The 16,069-nt window shown below is 35.9% G+C and overlaps 1 protein-coding gene across 1 annotated transcript in view; it reads left to right on the top strand.

Moving 5' to 3' along the window:
• Nucleotides 1–5,677, top strand: part of LOC138710411 (phosphoribosyl pyrophosphate synthase-associated protein 2) — a 47,237-nt gene extending 41,560 nt beyond the window's left edge. The window contains exon 9 of the mRNA XM_069841297.1: nt 5,541–5,677. The gene's annotated coding sequence lies outside the window, so the exon portion shown is untranslated. The remainder of the gene's footprint in view (nt 1–5,540) is intronic.
• Nucleotides 5,678–16,069: the final 10,392 nt, after the last annotated feature.

Raw genomic sequence — 16,069 nt, 5'->3', positions numbered from 1 at the left:
GGAAGTAATCGCAGATGGTGATGTCAGACAAACATGTATGCCATGAAAAGTCACGTTCACGCAATATAACCTGCCCTGCAACACTTTCATGGATGCTCTTTCGGTATGCGCAGTGGTTCCATCTTGTTAACAGACGACAGTTAAATTCCATGATGCTGCAATTATGGTCCCAGAACATTGCATAACATTTCAATTCATTAAAAAGATGTGACCATAACATCATCTTCAAAAAAATATGGACCAGTGATTCTGAAGTTTAATGCACCATACCAGTTTGCACATTTACTGTTGCTGTGGATTTTCCTGTATCTCCTAGCGGATTTCTGTTTATTTACACAGATAGGCAAATGAAAATGTGCTTCATATATAATTAATGTAATATATTTGTCATTAAGTTTAGTATTTCTTCCAGCGAGATGGAACTTCACATATTTTGTATACTTTATGCAAGTCATAGTCACCTCTCACTCTCCACCCTACCCATCTATTACTTCCCCCGTTCTCATACTACTGATGATCCACTACTGGCACCCACACTTCCCCTCATCACTTCACTTGCCATTGACATCCTTGTCCCTCCCCTACTGTCTACTTTTTCTCTCTTTTTTTCTCTCACGATTTCCCTACCACCCCAACTCCTTAAGGAGAAAAAAATTGCCTGAAAGCAGCCCAGCATGGATTTAGTTCTAATGAACATAATTTTTTTAAATTTTTTATGCTGAATGATGGAGTTTTTTGCTATTGAATGAACCCAGAATAGTTTTGATCTAGTTCCTTGTAAGACAGAAATATGTGTTATTTTCTAATGCCAGGCATTTGACAATAAAGTCATTTGACCTCTTGCACTCCAATATTTTTCAAAGATATTGTCATGGTTAGCCACTGATGCACAGATTTTGAGTTGTTCATCAGACAGAAATATATATATATATATATATATATATATATATAATATTAAAGGGGTTTTTTTTCTGTTGTTATTGTGTGATTACTATCTTTAAGGTGAGTGATGTGTTCGTAAGTATTGCCTTCTATGGCTTTAAATCTTTTCCATACAGTTGTAGGCGGAGTATTTGGGTTTGAAGACCCAACAAATCGCTGCCAGCTTGTTCTTTTGGCTTCAAGAATACTTCTTCTGAGATTTGCCCTTGCTTTATTATATTTTATTTTGTCATCAACTGTTCTCGTTTTCATCCATTGTCGCCGAGCAGCTTGCTGTCGTTTTCTCATGTAAGTTAAATCATTATTCCACCACATGTTCATAGAAGAACTCCAAAAGGAAATAACATTTCAATGGATACCTAGTCATTGTGGTATACCTGGAAACGAGAAAGTCGATAATATTGCAAAACAGGCAACATATTTGCAACCAAGACCTCTTCAAGTGATATCTTTATCCAGTGCTTTTGCTTCAGTAAAATCTCATTTTACAAACCTATGGATCAACAATTGGCTCTCTTCTGACAAAGGAAAAATTTTACAATCTGTACAAAAGAAACGAAATGACCTGGAAATGTACAAAAACTTGCCCAGACATGTTCAAACATTTTTAACAAGGCTAGAACAGGTCACATTGTCACACAATTGTACCTACACCGATTTCACATTTCTGATAATCCTACTTGTCTGTGGTGTAATAATCATGATGAAGATGTGGAACATATTCTTCTATACTGTCCATCCATTAACCACAAAAGAAGTAAATTAAAATCATCAGTACCAGTTGCAGAAGACACAGCCCTGCAGTATATATTGACTACACCCCACCTCTGGCTACTAGCAACAGGCATCTATAATGAACACCGATCAAAATACTCCTCATTTCTCGTGAAAAACAACAACTGAATAGACTACAGTGGACTATAGTGGACTTTATGTTGTCAGCAAACAGCTGGATACATTAAGAAGATTGATATTTTTTTTTTAGTATCATTACACAACATAACATTGGTGCACTTCAGTGATTTTCTATAATTCTGATGGTAATGAAATTTTAACTACTTATTGTCAGAGGAAACTAAAGTAAAGCCATGCACTATCTTTTTAATTTGTTCATTATTTTGGTACTAGGGATCAAATGAAATTCGTTATTGAAAAAATTATTTTCTTCTAACTAGAAAAATTGGGATAAATGAGACTTTTTTTAGTTATCTTAAAATAATTGCACGAATGTGACTAACATGTATCTATTAATATACTCTGAAGATTTCATAATTCTATCTTAATTAGTTTCTGAGAAACGTGCACTAATGTTATTTTGTGTAACAATACTCTAAAAAAAAATAAAAATAAAAAAAAGCTTTAATGTAAATAAAATATTGTCTTACAAAGAACTAGATCGACACTATTCTGGATTCATTCAATAGCCAAAAGCTCCATCATTCAGCTCAAACAATTTCAAAAAGCTATGTGCATTAGAACCAAATCTATGCCGGGCTGCTTTGAGGCAATTTTTCCTCATTTTCACACACCTTAACAACCATCTCTCTTAAATCATATTGTTTCTTTCTACTATTCTCCCTTCTTCCTTCACCACTGCCCCCTGGATCAGTTCCACTTCTCCTCGATTGGCTTGCCATTGTTTTTTTCTGACAATGTATTTCTCATATCCCCTTCAGAATAGCCCCCCAAATGCTGACTGCTCGAATTCTGACGTGTTTGCAGTATTCTGCTACATCTTGATACTTCTTCCTTGTCTGGTGACGTCAATGATTTCTCCCGCTCATCTGAGGTTTCTTCTTTCCGTATTCCATAGCTTATTTTTGACCTCTGTGGAACGCTTGCCTTGCTATTCTCTTGTACATTGTCCAAAACTGGTGTCACTCCCAACGCTCATCGACACTAATCCCCTAATTTTCTCTTTCAGAACTCTTCTATTTCTCTCCATTTCTTCCAAACCTACTGGATCCTTTAAGCTTCCGAGACATTCTTCCACACTAAAGACCAAACTGTTAATCTTTAATCTGTCTCTACACAGTTTTGCAAATTGACCTCTTTTCCTAGCTCCTTTCAGAAAAGGGATCATTTGTCATTAAAGAAATAGTTTTATTCAATATTTGGAGTAATTACTGTGATACTCTATGGCTGTTTGTCATATCAAGCTGCTCATTCAGCTCTTGCAATATCATCTTGTAAGGATGAAACTTCATATTCGTGTGTAGAATCTCCAAATTCTCCACCTTTCTGATACTCCTACTTGTCTGTGGTGTAATAATCATGATGAAGATCTGGAACACGTTCTTCTATACTGTCCATCCATAAACCACAAAAGAAGTAAATTAAAATCATCAGTACCAGTTGCAGAAGACACAGCCCTGCAGTATATATTGACTACACCCAAAATACCCCTCATTTCTCATGAAAAACAAAAACTGAAAAGACTACAGTGGACTGTAGTGGACTTTGTGTTGTCAGCTATCGGCTGGATACATTAAGAAGATTGATTGTAGTTGAATATTCATAAAGCAACAGAATGTCTCCTAGCAGAACAACATGGGACTCCTTAAAAATGTTTCATTGTTTTCTGGAGAATAGATAGTGGGTATTCTGTCTGGTGGATTACTTTGGAATGCAGAAACAGTTTTCATTGTTTGTTTGTTTGTGTACTTATTTACTTTTTTTCTTACTCTGTTATCTTTCATCATCTATTTGTTCTTGTATTGTTTTGTATGCTTTGTCTAATGGTAGCCTCTAATTTGAGGAAGCTCTGGTAAATAAATAAATATCTACCTATAACTTTGCGACTTGGAATGCTTCTGTACCATGAAACATTAAAATATCTCGAAATAAATTTAATCAGTGAGTCTCCCTGTTTAAAAAATATTTTCAAAACAAATGAACGATTTCTGAGCACTTCACTGCTCCATGGCTGCTAAAATGACTAATCAAGATAACGAATAATAAGTTATTATGATTTAAAATAAAATTACGAAATCTTCATGTTCCTTTGCTGCACCAGGTATAATTAAAACCATTAGAAAGCATAAATGTGTATTATAATAGGAAAATAGTAACACTGAAAGTATATGGCGAACTTTATATTCTCATGAATCATGATATAATAAAATAATAATGAATTCATACATAGTACTGTCATTGATTTTTAAATTTTATGAAATAAAAAAGAAAAGGAAGAGCAGAGTAAATTCTGCTGATTACGCTATGTATTAATATAAGAACTGAATTGCTAATGTCACGAAGGTTTATTTCAGTATTTCTGCAGGACTGTATAGCCAAGTTAATGAGCTTACGTGATTGTGTATATTTTTAAGCATAAAACAGAAAATTGGAATTTCTCGGAGGATGTAAATATGAAGTATCATTTTTATGTTTTTTTGTATTATGTAGAAAAAGGCAATCTTCTAGTTGTTAAATTCACGTCGGTATTGTACTTCATCCTTCTGGTTGCTGGTTACTGTTTGTTGATTTGTGGAAGTGGACTCTGTATGAGAGGATGGAAAGACTAGAAAACATCTGTACCAATCTATATGTACAGAATCCTAATGTTTCTGTGTGACTTTGAACACACAAAATATTAGTTACACATTGAATGTTTAGAAAGTAATATTCATTGTTTGAAAGACATTGGAATTATTCAACTGTATCAATGGATAGCTGTTGAAATATACAGATATACGGTACCTGGTATTTTCGTGCCTCTTGGTGGAGGATTCAAACAGCTATTCAGGTTTATACTGTACTTTCTTTTACTATAAATTGGAGAATTAAATATTATACTAACGATTTTGGATTTGTCAGTAAACATTAGAGTTATATAGTTTCATTTCTTTGATTTCTTTGTCTCAATCTCTGATGAAACTGAGATTTCAAATTATCATTTGAAAAATTTGAATGTAAGAAAGAGAATTTAGAGTATTATCGACTAGACTATACCTATTGAATTCTCTGCCAAAATTTAGATGAGAAAAAATACTGCAAGAAATGATCCAAATACAAAAGAATGTCTTTAGTGATAAGTGCATGGGTAGAGAAGTGGAGATTGAAACTTAAATTAATTTCGATATTTGATTAATTTATAAAGGAATCCTAATAATATGGTATGGATTTAGTGTATTTAAATTTTATTAAATATTATTACCAAACTTTATAACAAGCAGAGAATACAGTCTTGGGACCACTGATTTTTTATAATATTGTTTCCGATGGAAGCTACTTACATTAAATAAAATATAATAAAACCAATCTTTACTGAGTCAAAGGTTGTGAAGTTAGTGATAGCAAAAGTGTGCTCTGCTGCTTTTCTAGCTAATGTAAAACTTTGATCAACTACCCAAAAGGAGATAAAGGAAACAGAATCATTTGAGACATTTATGAACCAACCTAAAACTTCTTCCTTTTGAAAATGGTGATGATTCCTTTTTTTCTAATTTAATTGGATAATAGAAGTTAGGTCAGTGCACAGACATGAGGCTGGTAACAGGAATGCCCCAAGTTCGGAACAGTACAGTTTATAATTTTTTTTTTCTTTCCACGTTATTCTACATTATCTTGCTATAATTTACGTGTTTCTCTTGATTCAGGGTGAAAATCCGGAAGGTGAAGTCCTGAAAAGAAGAAATCTTGAGCAGTAGTGTCCCAAAGAACCAAAATCCTGAAGACCATTATTCAGAAACCAATATCCTGAACCGCCAAAATCCCGAAACCGTAATTCTGAAATCACGATATATTATCAGAATTTATTTTGGTTAATACTGTGCACTGTTAGAGTGTGAAGTTGTGTCCCGAAGTTCGTAAATAATGTAAGTGATGATTGCCGGTCTTGTATGTGCTGTATTCCATGACCAGTGACTTGATTCTCTTCCGCAGCTTCATCCACTGTATTTTCGGCATTGCACGCACATTTTAACCCAATTGAAATTCTCTCAACATTGCTTCCATGTCTGCCTGTTCTGTGATAATCTCTTCCAAAGCTCCATAGAAGTATGGGTGTGAGGTTTCCCAATAATAATCTAGTCAGTTGTGTTTTTCATGTATCACTGATCTTGAAGAGTTGCTTCACATTGACTCCACATGCTGGTGTCTCAGAAATGTAAGTGGTATAAAAATAATGCAGCGCCTATAAAATCTCATCAAAGGTGTCGTCATGTAACATCCAGAAACAAACTGCAATATCAACAGGTATGAAAGCTCGTGACAGCTGCATGTGAGCTTCTGTTTTCAGTTACCTTTCGTTAACGTTACCATACTGTATGTGGGGCCATGAGCTATTTGAAATTAGAAAATTTATTGCCAAATATATATACACTTTGGACTGTATTTCCATTGTAAATAAGCGCTAATGTCACAAGCCACACTTCCATGGACTGTCTGTAGCCATCCTGTTAAAGTGTCTCTTTTAAACTGACGCCAAGTCAAATTAGCGTCACTTTCTGTAAAATGTACTAGAACAATCTGAAATGTCTGTAGCAATGCTATATCCGGTGCAGTTGCAAACACATAAACAAACTGTACACTACCTAACTGATGCTGCCACATGCACCTAAATCACAAACTAATTTATACATGACATCCAACACTGCTTGAAGACCTTTCACCTTTATTTGTTTGTACACATCAGAGGTCTGCATCGGACGTTTTCGCTCTAGCACCAAGTAGTTCATAGCATAATCCGATAGGTAGCGCACATGCATGATGGGTAAAATTGTCGCGAGTGATAAATTCTCGAACGGTATAAGCCGAGCGTTAGACATTCGTTCTTGTTACCGTGATGAACTGTGTAGTAACATCATAGATGTTTATCATTTCAAAACTTTGCAGTGTTTAACTAACCTCTCCTTAGTACAACTACAAAACTTGCTTTAAAGTGTAATATAAATGTTGTAGGTAAATGTTTTTCTTTTCCCACACAGGAGTGATTTTTTTTTTGCCACATCTGATAGATGTTGTTGGATGTAAATGCAATTATTACAAACGGACAACACAATCACGATAATGCAAGAACCATATCAAGTTTTCTAGTAATAATAATAATCTCTAATAATTAGTGTATCAATCTTTGCGTCTGTAACAGTTGTGCAGCATGATTATTCGTTTTATTATATTTTCTGTGACATCTCTGTACTAATATTGTTATTAATCTACTGCTATATCAATAATATTTTGTAAAACGTTTCTACATTGTCGCAGCATATAGGCGGAACACTATGTATGGACCTATCATATTATATTATGTGGTAAATCAAATATAAAATAATTATTAATTAACAATAATAACTGTACATCGAAGTTCTTCATAGTATTTCATTTATAACTTCATGTTACTGTTTTCGTACGTTCCATTAGATTGTTCCATTAGACGTTTGTCATAAATGCAGAAAATAAAGCCTTATTTTTACCGTGTGAGCAAAACATATGTGTATCTTATCTGTCGCCTTCCATGCAAGATAAGACATGTCGGTAAGATGACCTTGTACTGTGCTTCTATTTATTACGAGCGTATCACGACCGATCTTATCTCACTCGAGCGTGCGACATTCGACCGAGTTCAAGCGAGCGATTTAACTCCAATGCAGCGCTCTGATATACACATTGGACTATATTTCCATTGTAAATAAGCGCTAATGTCACAACCCACACTTCCATGGACTGTCTGTAGACATCCTGTTAAAGTGTCTCTTTTAAACTGACGCCAAGTCAAATTAGCGTCACTTTCTGTAAAATGTACTAGAACAATCTGGAATGTCTGTAGCAATGCTATATCCGGTGTAGCTGCAAACACATAAACAAACTGTACACTACCTAACTGGTGCTGCCACATGCACCTAAATCACAACATGACATCCAACACTGTGCTTGAAGACCTTTCACCTATATTTGTTTGTACACATATTGCCCCAGGTGGGAAAAGTAGCAATGAGATAGTAGCACTCCTTGGCACTCTTTATTATGTCGAACTCGAAATCTGACATAATACAAGTGGGTGGATCTCCGGGAAAAGGTGATGTTTATGTGTCCTCCATCACCTGCTGTAACACCGTAGTATAATATTCTATATTCTTGCCTGGGAAAAGCATGTAAACTAATGGGATTGCGATTTCAATATCTCCAGCATCTGAAAACGAGGACTTTACTGTTTTGTTCACCATGGGCAGTATAGGAGTCATAGAAACGTTTATGGCATTGAGTTCTTGTGTAATGATCTGGTAATTGCTGCAGGGATGTGAGGTTCAGTGGTGCCTTTGCTGTCATATAGCCCACCACAGATTCTCATTCAGGTAAGGGTGGAAGAACAGTTTCAGGCACCATTGCTAATTCAATCCATAATATGGCATGTGGCTCCATGATAGAGTTCTTGGTGGCACAGCTACCTGCAGGATATTTATCCTGACCCTCTCTGCCTCTGCCATTTCCCTTTTCGAACAGTGAATGTGAGTGGAATTTTCAGCCTGTATTTCACAGTCCTTTCCACTATCCCTAGATTTTCATTGTTCCCGATTGTAATGGCTCTGGCATTTCTCGCCTGGACCATGCCTGCTTTTGAGGCACGCTTTGACAGTAATTTCATGCCTCTAGTCGCAAATGTATTATCGTTGCTTCTTGCATTTTCTTGGAGATTCGACTGATAATTTGTTGTGTTGATGTTTTGGAGGTTTGCCTGATGGTTTGTTGTGTTGGAGTTTGCTGCATATCACTGGTTGTCGTATATTGTAGCAATGGGTGATGATAAATTATATCATTTAGCAGGATTGTTTCGGGATTTTCGTTTTGAGAACTTGATATTTCTGCATTTTAACATTCGGGATTCTGCCATTTGGAGATACTGGTTTTCACGATTTTAGATTCGGAATTTTAACCCGGCAGCATTTCTCTTATTTTTAAAATAATAAATAATAATAAAGCAAATACAGCTACTTCTCTGGAAAGGGGAAACAATGATTGTTGAGTGGTTGAAAGTTCCAATATGCCTTCTCTGCATAGGATAGAAACGTGAATCTCAGTGTAAACACATTGAAGAATAACACTGAAAGAATATCACTCACAATAAGGTATATATTAATTATTACTGGAATGCCCGTAGAAGATTGGAGAAAATTCAAATTCCATAAGTATGCAACAACTACAACAACAACATCATCATCAACATAAGGTATGTATTAAGCATAGAAGCAATTCCACTCTTTCTTTATTCATTTAAACATAAAGTAATAATTTTTAAAGTGGAATAACATAGCAAACGAAAAAACTAAAGTATATGGAAATCAAGCTTTCAGGTATAACTCCCTGTAAAGTTGATTTGAATAATTTCGAGGGAAAAATTGTTCCGGGGCCTGGTATCGAACCCGGGACCTTTGGTTAATTGTACCAACGCTCTCCCAACTGAGCTACCCGGGAACTCTACCCGACACCGATCCAATTTTTCCCTCTATATCCACAGACCTCAAAGTGGGCTGACAACCGTCAAGCAACCAACATTGAGTGCACACTAAACTCTGTGTCACTTAAATTGTGGTTTTCTGTTACGTACAGTGACGTATATTATGCAAATCAAGCTTTCAGGTATAACTCCCTGTAAAGTTAATTTGAATAATTTCGAGGGAAAAATTGTTCTGGGGCCGGGTATCGAACCCGGGACCTTTGGTTAAACGTACCAATGCTCTCCCAACTGAGCTACCCGGGAACTCTACCTGACACCAATCCAATTTTTCCCCTCTATATCCACAGACCTCAAAGTGGGCTGACAACTGTCAAGCAACCAACATTGAGTGCATGCTAACTCCGGAACAATTTTTCCCTCGAAATTATTCAAATTAACTTTACAGGGAGTTACCTGAAAGCTTGATTTCCATATTACACGTCACTGTACATAACATAAAACCACAATTTAAGTGACACAGAGTTAGTGTGCACTCAATGTTGGTTGCTTGACAGTTGTCAGCCCACTTTGAGGTCTGTGGATATAGAGGGAAAAATTGGATCAGTGTCGGGTAGAGTTCCCGGGTAGTTCAGTTGGGAGAGCATTGGTATGTTTAACCAAAGGTCCCGGGTTCGATACCCAGCCCCAGAACAATTTTTCCCTCGAAATTATTTAAATTAAAGTAAATGGATCTTGAACTCAGGACCTCTCCATTATCAGTGACACAACTACGTACTGAATTACCATGGCTACCTAACGAAAATAGGAAGAAGGTAAGCACATTAACTAAAAAATGGTAGACTGCAACTTTCACTTCCAGTAATTCAATAGTTTTTTTAGCATTGTGTAATTCGGTTTTGCTGTATTTAATTTTACATCATTACTTCCATCAGAAACATATCATCAAATTGTTGCTGACAAAAGCATATTGTCTCCTTGTAATCAGAAAACCTCATTCATGATGAATAAGTAAGATTAGCTGTGTCACTGTGACAGCCAAGATATATTGCTTTCTCTCACATATAAGTACTTAAAGGGAATGGATGGAATTTTATTTCATTGAAGATACGTTAGTTGACTAGTTTCGACTTCATTGTTAGTCATCTTTAAAACTAGTGAGGTCCTTTCATTTCTTAAAAACGAAGCCATTAGTTTTCTTCAGTTAATCATATCTGTTGCTTGGGTTGGTTGTTACAACATGATATGTGACAAAGATGTAATCAAAGTCCATTTATGTGAAGCTATGGTGAGATAGGTTCTTCAGTCTTTACATTATGAGATCTTGTAAGTTAGTTACCTTTGTTGAAAGCACTGTTATATTTTACATATGTAACATCACAAATAAACATGGTAGCAAAAAGCTGTAATAGAAAACATGTTTTGAGCACTGATACACAAACTAAATTTAAATAATCAAACAGAAAAACTAGGAATGTAGTGATCAAATTCTTGGGCATTTTGAAACGACGGAAGTGACATGGATTAGCTCAATTGATACTCTCAATAAAATCTGCCTAATTTGCATATTATATCTAGATTAGTTTGTACAGGAAAGACTATTTCAGCAGAGCCAGGCAACGAACATTTAATACTTCATATAAGATAGTAGAATGGACAACTAAAGAAAGTCCAAAAAAAAAAAAAAAAAAAAATTAACAGCTATAGAGAAAGAAAACTCTTGTTAAAGTAGAACTCTATAAGGCAACCACAATATTCATATCCACATTGGCAATAATTTATAAGACTTCCAGTTTTTCTTTAATATATACTGCTCAAAAAAATTAGTAGAACAAGATTTGAAATTAATCTTTTATTGAACAATGAAAACGTAGAATGTTGTCCTTAGGACAGCATGAACTTCAGATACTATATTTTATAACAAATTACTTTCCATGGCCATTTACAACCAAGTTGTGATCAACAATGGTTATCTTACTCGATACTGCACAAAACAAAGTGAAAAATCTGTTACTTTATTCTAAAAAAAACATGAGTCCTCACAATCTTTACATGGACTTAGTACCCCGTGTGGCCTCTATGAGCATGAATTACTGCTTGGCATCTACGAGATATGCTTCTCGCAAGCCGCCAAATGTTGACTTGGGGCATATTCATCCACTCTTCATTAAATTCCACTGCAAGCTCTTCGAGGTTCTGTGGGCTTCAGTGGCGCCTACAGATGCGTCTTTCAAACATAATCCATACCTGTTCAACAGGATTTAATTCTGGACTAATCGCTGGCCAATCAATTACAGGAATGTCATGCTCGTTCAGAAAGTTCATGGAGACGGCGTCAACGTGGGCTCTCGTGTTGTCATGCATTAACACAAATCCAGCACCTATACGTTTCATTACAGGCAGAACATGTCGCAATATATTCTCAACATAACCAATTGCATTTAGCCGCCCAGGAATGACGATCAGGGCAGTTTTCGTTTCTAAGCTGATACCGGCTCAGACCATAATTGAGCCCCCACCAAACCTGTCAATTTCAAGAATGTTAGGTTCGAGATGCTCTCCACGATGTCTCTAGGTACATAATTGTCCATTACAGGAAGTCAGGGAGAACCTTGATTCATCTGTGAACAGTACTTGCCTCCAATGTCAAAGTTCCAAATTTACATGTTTCAGAGCGAATCTTAACATTGCTCACTTGCGATGAACCTCCAAACAAGTGGCACATAGAGGTTTCCGAGCTCTCAAATTAACTTCCCACAATCTATTCCTGACTATCTGGTCACTTACACTATTCCATGTAGTAACCTGAGATCATTTTGCAGGTCACGAGCAGTGGATGTACGGCAACACAAAGCAGAAAGAACTAAAAATCTGTCTTGATTTTCACTTGTCTTTCGTTTACGTCCTTATTCACATCCCCTTTTGTACTGCCCTGACTCCCTATAACGTTTGACAGATCTACACACAACTGACACCGAGCAACGGAGGTCAATGGCACTGATGATAAGTCCATCCCTGCTGAATGAGGGTGACAACTCGTGCAACTTCAGCTTCCCTGACATTAAACATTTTGTAGTTCCTTTGCAATAACATCTGAATTAGACCCCAACAATGATCATAGACCCCGATATGTTCTAAAACGGCCATAGTCAAATGGAGATCAAGCTAAATCATATTGGTTTTCAGCATGGATGGATTACTATTGGATTTTCTCGGACTGCGATGAAGATGAAAACCAAATTTCGTGTTTCCTAAATAGAAAAGATGTTAACGCAAATAATATCATTACAGCACAGCTATTGCCTTATACTAAGAATTTATAGCATACAAAAACCTGTTACACTAATTTTTTGAGCAGTATATTTAGAAGTTTTAATATTAAACATACTGCATATTATGAGACACTAACAAGAAACCGAAGTGTTTTGTCACTGGAGAAACTGTTGCCATCAACTGCTATCTCATTATAGTGTAATAGTTTTCACTACCTGTATCATTTAAAATGAGCAGTGAACAATAATTAAAACAATTATTTAAGCTATCCTGAGCCAAAGTGGGACAGAATCTATAAAGATGTTTTTTTTTTAATTGTTATTTAATTTATTGTGTTCCATAGACCTTACATCAACATTGTAGGTTTAAGATGTGTAACAAGTCAAAAGTTATACAAAAATATACAATACATAGCAAACAGATTAATACAATTTACAAGCATAAACAACTCATCAGTTGAGTAAAAGGTAATAGATATGCAGAAATGATATTCATACTGTTCTGAAACTTTTCCCTTGGCACTTCAAACCTTTAAGATGATAATTAGGCAGTGCATGGAACATCATCATACATGAATATTCAACGTCTTTTTTTTTTTTTTTTTTTTTATTATATATACTCACAAAGCAAGGTCAGTATTTCTAAATTTTGGATTTTCTTAACATGTCCTTTTATGCACACATCTGTCATTATCTTAGAGCTTTCTTTTGTAAAATAAAAATAATGAGTTTCCCTAGAATGTTAATCCCTATTTCATTATGGACTGAAAGTATGCCATGTTACAGAAGCTACGGTTTTTATAACAGGCAGTACTTAATTTAGAAGTAATCTATTCAATGTGTGTTTTCCAATTCAAGCGATTGTAACCAAGAAACTTTGTGCTTGTAGATTCTTTCAGATCAGTTCCAGTTAAGCTGTGTTGTAGGAAAATTGAGCACTATTAAGGTAGGTGCACCGGTAGCTGACACTTTAAGAATTTTTCACACTTAATTCAGATATAAAATATTTGCTTTAAAAGTCATGCATTAAATACATTATGTCAAGAAGTAGTTCTTTTTATGCTTAGCACAGCAAGTCTAAAGAAAATGTCCAAGTTAACAAAAATTATCCTTGACAACTAAATTTCAAAATGTGTGCATATGTACCCGTGGCTGACACCTATTTTTTTTTTGCTCCATTCCTAATGTTGACACTTTTTGTACATATAGCTGACATAGGTTAAAATATATGATATAGCAATAGGAATTACAAAATGTATAATGAACTAATAAAGGAGAGAGTGAAGTTGTTCTTGTTCTTGGTTACGGTGTCAGATTTGACTTTAAAAATCTGGCGATCTCAAACAGAATAGATGTGATAAATATGCTAGTCGTATTTATACTATTCAGAATTTTTACACACAGGAGGTAATAGTCCAACAAAAGACTAAGACACACTAAGGCGGTGTTAGTAGTCTTACAACAAGTTGTAAAAGAACTTGATTTACAAGTAGAAGGAAACTAAATCTAATAGAAGGGTAGGTATCAAGCAGTGGCAGCAATAGCGATGACGAATCTTGTAACAACAGTGACTTCATAGAAGAGGAAGGAATATCCAAAGTGGAAGAGTTAAGGTAAGCGTTCATTACATCGTATTGCACTCCTCATACGAACCACATGCAATGGATATTTCAAGTGCAGTGCGTTCACTGTAACGGCTCTACCTCATTGGATTCCCTATCAGCTGTTTAAAACATGACGTCGTACGATATTGACATTGCTGAAAATAGAGGAGTTTGAGATTAGGTCTATTAATTATGAATGTTAGCGAATAAGAATTTGTAATTGCTTCATGCATCTTAATTGAAGAGGAAGAAACGAAAGAGAGATTGGTTACATAATATATATATATGTAAGACACGACTTGATTACTGTAATGGGAACGCCTCAAATTATATAATTCTTCCCAGTTTTCTACAAGTGACGGAAGTTCTCCGTCTGCTATTTTGGCACAGCGCTGAATATGGCACAACATATAGTAACAATTGAGCAATTAACATTGATTTATTAGGAGGCCATGATCGCACGCATCGGAAAAGTTGCTCATCCGAGAAACGTGGACGGATTTGCCGAGAGCCGATGCGTGCAATACGATGTAATGAACGCGGTTACATAACAATTACAGCAAAGATTGTCTTTCCCCGATTCGTCCGATGAGTGCGATACGCTTACCTTTAGAATATATCTAGAAGTCGCATAATTAGATAGGTTCCCTGGCTGAGTGTTCAGAGCTTCAGCATGACATGCAGGCGATCAGGGTTCAAGTCCTGGCTAGGTCTGGTATTTTTCATTGAAAAATCCGGGTGACACTTGTGGCGGACAAGGTCGCAGTTGGGGTTTAACTCGTTATTCTCCCTTTTCCCCATATTAGGCAGCTACATCATTCCGTTAATATTTCTCCATTTCGTCATCATTCCATAGCATTCCCCGAACGCCGGCTAGCGACGCTCGGAGGGGCTGGCCTAGGGACGAGTGGGATGGCTTGCGCGAAACTTGGGTACGTGGCGAATCTTTTTTTTTATCTATTGTACAGAGGAAGGACCCGAAGATTTACACTGCAGCATGAGACTTATTGTGCTCCTATTCTGTGAATAATTATGTAGCCGAACGGCCGCGCTCTTGTACGAGTACAGCACGCCGCACCGTGAACTTATCAATCAATCGTTTATGAATGTCGTGAGCAACAATTTGTTGCAATAGGTATAAAATAAAATAATATTTGACATAAAATATAAAAACAGATGAATGCAACAATACAAATGAAATACAATACTGGTAATAATAATAATAATAATAATAATAATAATAATAATAATAATAAGCAATACTAATAATAATCGTAATAATAAAGAGCAATGCAGCTTATAAATTTAGAATAAATTTACGCTGGAGTCAAGAAATTCACTAATACTATAGAATGGATGGTTGATTAACCAGTTATACAAAACAGATTTAAATTGTACCGGTGTATAACTTGCGTCATATGCCCTTTGTGGTAACTTATTAAACATTGTTGTAGCAGTAGAATTGAACCATTAACCTGGGCTATGGTATGGATGATGATCATGATATGTGAATTAATTATGGTCAAATGAGTCCGCGATCTAATGCCGAAAGTTACTTAGAGATTTTGCTTCAATTGGTTGAGGAAAAACCTCGGAAAAAACCCAACCAGGCACTTCATAGCGGTGAACTACGTAGCGAACCTTATTTTAGTCAGCTGGTGTAGATTTGGGAATGCGCCTGGCTTGAGAGTTAGCGCAACAGATCGTGAAAGGTCTCAGTGCTGGTTCATAGTGCCCCCCCCCCCCCGTAGTAAATTCCATTCCATTCCTTTACATTTCGTAATTAAATGAGATTTATGCGAAGTCACGTAGGACTATATAATACCACAGTTTAGTGTATACAGTCACGAAGCTTGAGTTTA

The sequence above is a fragment of the Periplaneta americana genome, chromosome 12, assembly GCF_040183065.1.
Source record: "Periplaneta americana isolate PAMFEO1 chromosome 12, P.americana_PAMFEO1_priV1, whole genome shotgun sequence".
Lineage (NCBI taxonomy): Eukaryota > Metazoa > Arthropoda > Insecta > Blattodea > Blattidae > Periplaneta > Periplaneta americana.
This window is presented reverse-complemented; position numbering and strand designations above follow the sequence as displayed.